This window comes from Triticum dicoccoides, chromosome 5A (assembly GCF_002162155.2).
Source record: "Triticum dicoccoides isolate Atlit2015 ecotype Zavitan chromosome 5A, WEW_v2.0, whole genome shotgun sequence".
Classification (NCBI taxonomy): Eukaryota; Viridiplantae; Streptophyta; class Magnoliopsida; order Poales; family Poaceae; genus Triticum; species Triticum dicoccoides.
In genome coordinates, this window is record NC_041388.1 from 510,504,260 (window position 1) to 510,508,121 (window position 3,862).

Below are 3,862 nucleotides of genomic sequence, written 5' to 3' on the forward strand. Positions count from 1 at the left end.
TCGGTCTCCGGAAACGGTTGCCGGGTTGCATTTCCCCTCTCTCCTCTCAGTCCACACACTTGACCTCGTTCGCCTAACCCCTCTTTGCACAGTGCCCGCGGCCCTCCTCGCGCGCGCGTCCGAAAAGTTGTCCCGGACCCGACCCGGACAGTCGTCACCGTTGGATCCGGATCATCCCCAAACGTCTACAAAACATCTCCGTTTTGTTAATTGGACTCCCTAGCCTATTTTACCTGACCGTCTGATTTTAATCGGAGGGACGAGATAGCCCTAATCTAACCCACCTACTATATATATAGTCTATCCCTAGTTCATTTTGGACAACCCTAATTTCTAGGGATCCTACCCTAGCGCCGCCACCCCCACCTAACTCCACTCGGCTTTCCGTGCCCGGCCAATCAAGAGCGCATGCCTCGATCTGGATCGAGAGGAGCGCCTCGCCTCTTCTTCGAACCAGGGAACAGAAACCCAAGGCCGCCTCGGGCTCCTTCGCTGTGCTACGCCACCTCCTCCTTGGGTCCTTGCTGTTTCCCGCTCCCCGCGCCTTCCTTCTTGCCGGAGCCAAGCAACCGTTGCCACCCTTCCATCCCCGTCTGCGTTGGCCTCGTCCCTCTTTGGATCGAGCAGATGAGTCGCCGCCCATCTCCTATTTCTCCCCCATGTTTTCCTCTCCTTCCTCCTCTAACCTCCCCTGCTCTCCCTCCTTTCTCTTTGAACAAAAGCAGGTGCAGTCCCTCCGCGCCATGAAACTCGAAGCCCGCCGTCGGTCTTGTTCCTCGCCGGGAACCGTGATCCCCGCCTCGGATCCGCAGCCGCCTGCTGTTCCCGCCCGTCCACGGTGCGTTTGCCCGAGACCCTGAGCAGGAGCGCTCGGCCTCGTCTCCTCACGCCTACCACCGCCAAGTCCAAGCCACCTTGCCCGCCGTCCTGCGACCCAGATCCACCGCCAGCCGTCTTCGTTTCCTTTGCTTCGCGCTGCCATGCCCGCTGACTCCTGCCGCACTGCTCTGCTTCGCTTGCATCGCCCCAGCCCCTTCTGCTCTGTCCACGCGAGGTGAACGAGCGCACCCGCAGCGCCCATTGACTGCATCATTGCCTCCAGATCCAGCCCAGTCAGCGCCTCCTCAACCGGCTTGCCTCCTCCACCCATTGGGCCTTGGCCCATGGTGAGAACCCCAGCCCAGCACCAAGCAGTTTTAGCCCAGTGTTGTTTTTTTCCCTGTCTGCGAATTTGTCTATTATCCAGTGCACTGCAGTTTTGCAGATTAGTCCCCCTAGTTCATGCATTTAATAAATCACTAACCGTGCATTGGATTAAAATGATTTATATATGAAACTTGCTCAGAATTTTGTGTAGATTAATAATATCCAACTTTCATCCATGTTTAAAATGTTTAAAAATGTTGTTTGCATTAATTTGCTCCTATGCCATGTTAAAATGATTTAATTCATAACTAAATAACCATAACTCTGATTTTAATAAACTTTATATGTATCTGGTGTAGAATTTTGCCTAGTTTATCATGGTGACATTGTTTGCATGCCTAACAACCCTAAAATTGTGTTTAGGGCAGAACAGTACCAAATCTATAATATGCCCATGAGGAGTTTCCGGAATTGTTGGTCGTTGTTTCCGGCCTCATTTAAATTTGACTAGTTGGGTAGTTTTCATTTGCTTCACCCTCTTGCCATGTTTATTAACATTTAATATTGTTGGGTACATAAACGAGATCGAACTAAATAATTGATGTGGTGTTCCGTCAATATGCAACTCGTTGCATATTGAGCTCCACTTAATTTGTGGTGTTGTTCATGCACTTTGCCATGCCATGCCTCATTAAACCGGACATGCATCATAATTGTTTGTGCATCATGCCATGCCTATGTTGGTTGTTTACTATGTTGTGTGCTCTTTTTCGGTGTTGGCTTCTTCGGGTTGGTTCCGTTAACGTCGCGTTTGTGAGGACCCGTTCGACTACGTCCGTTTGTCTTCTTCATGGACTCGTTCTTCTTCCTTGCGGGATTTCAGGCAAGATGATCATACCCTCGAAATCACTACTATCTTTGCTATGCTAGTTTGCTCGCTCTTTTGCTATGCCAATGCTACGATGCCTACCATTTGCTTGTCAGCCTCCCAAATTGCCATGTCAAACCTCTAACCCACCATGTCCTAGCAAACCGTTGATTGGCTATGTTACCGCTTTGCTCAGCCCCTCTTATAGCGTTGCTAGTTGCAGGTGAAGATTGGAGCCGTTCCTTGTTGGAACATTTATTTACTTGTTGGGATATCACAATATATCTTATTTAATTAATGCATCTATATACATGGTAAAGGGTGGAAGGCTCGGCCTTATGCCTGGTGTTTTGTTACACTCTTGCCGCCCTAGTTTCCGTCATATCGGTGTTATGTTCCCGGATTTTGCGTTCCTCACGCGGTTGGGTTATAATGGGAACCCCTTGACAGTTCGCTTTGAATAAAACTCCTCCAGCAAGGCCCAACCTTGGTTTTACCATTCGCCCCCTAGCCTTTTTCCCTTGGGAGTCGCGCATCCCGAGGGTCATCTTTATTTTAACCCCCCGGGGCCAGTGCTTGTCTAAGTGTTGGTCCAAACTAGAGCCACTTGCGGCGCCACCTCGGGGAAACTTGAGGGCTGGTTTTAGCTGTACGTATGGTTCATCCGGTGTTGCCCTGAGAACGAGATATGTGCAGCTCCTATCAGGATGTCGGCGCATCGGGCGGTCTTGCTGGACTTGTTTTACCATTGTCGAGGATGTCTTGTTGTACCGGGTTACCGGGTCTGATCGGAATATCTCGGGAGGAGGTCTATTCCTTCGTTGACCGTGAGAGCTTGTCATGGGCTAAGTTGGGACACCCCTGCAGGCATTTGAAGTTTCGAAAGCCGTGCCCGCGGTTATGGGCAGATGGGAATTTGTTAACGTCCAGTTGTAGAAAACCTGAAGTCGACCCTAATTAAAATGAATCAACTGCGTGTGTAACCGTGATGGTCTCTTTCCGGCGGAGTCCGGGAAGTGAACACGGTTGTTGGAGTTATGCTTGACGTAGGTAGCTATAGGATCACTTCTTGATCATACTTTTATCGACCGTGCTTTGCCTTCTCTTCTCGCTCTCATTTGCGTATGTTAGCCACCATATATGCTAGTCGCTTGCTGCAGCTCCACCTCATACCTTTTACCTTAACCATAAGCTTAAATAGTCTTGATCGCGAGGGTGCGAGATTGCTGAGTCCCTGTGGCTCACAGATACTTCCAAAACCAGCTTGCAGGTGCCGATGAGACCGTGCAGATGACGCAACCAAGCTCAGGAGGAGCTCATTGAAGATCTTGTCCTTTGTGTTGTTTCGTTCTAGTTGATCAGTAGTGGAGCCCAGTTGGGGTCGATCGGGGACCTTTGTCGCTTTTGGGGTTCTTGTTTTATTTTGGTTCCATAGTCGGACCGTGATTGTATTTGGATGATGTAATGCTTTATTCATGTAATTGTGTGAAGTGGCGATTGTAAGCCAACTATGTATCTCTTTCCCTTATGTATTACATGGGTTGTGTGAAGATTACCTCACTTGCGACATATGCCTTTAATGCGATTATGCCTCTAAGTCGTGCCTCGACACGTGGGAGATATAGTCGCATCGAGGGTGTTACAATACCCTCCGATACTACTCATAGATTCATCAAAATAAGCAAACAACACAATGAAAACAGAATCTGTCAAAAACAGAGCTGTTTGTGGTAATCTGGAAACTTCGTATACTTCTGTAATTTCAAAAATTCTGAAAAATTAGGAAAATCTAGGAAATTTGTATATCAATCTTATTCAAAAAGAATCATTATTTTATCACTCTTCTGT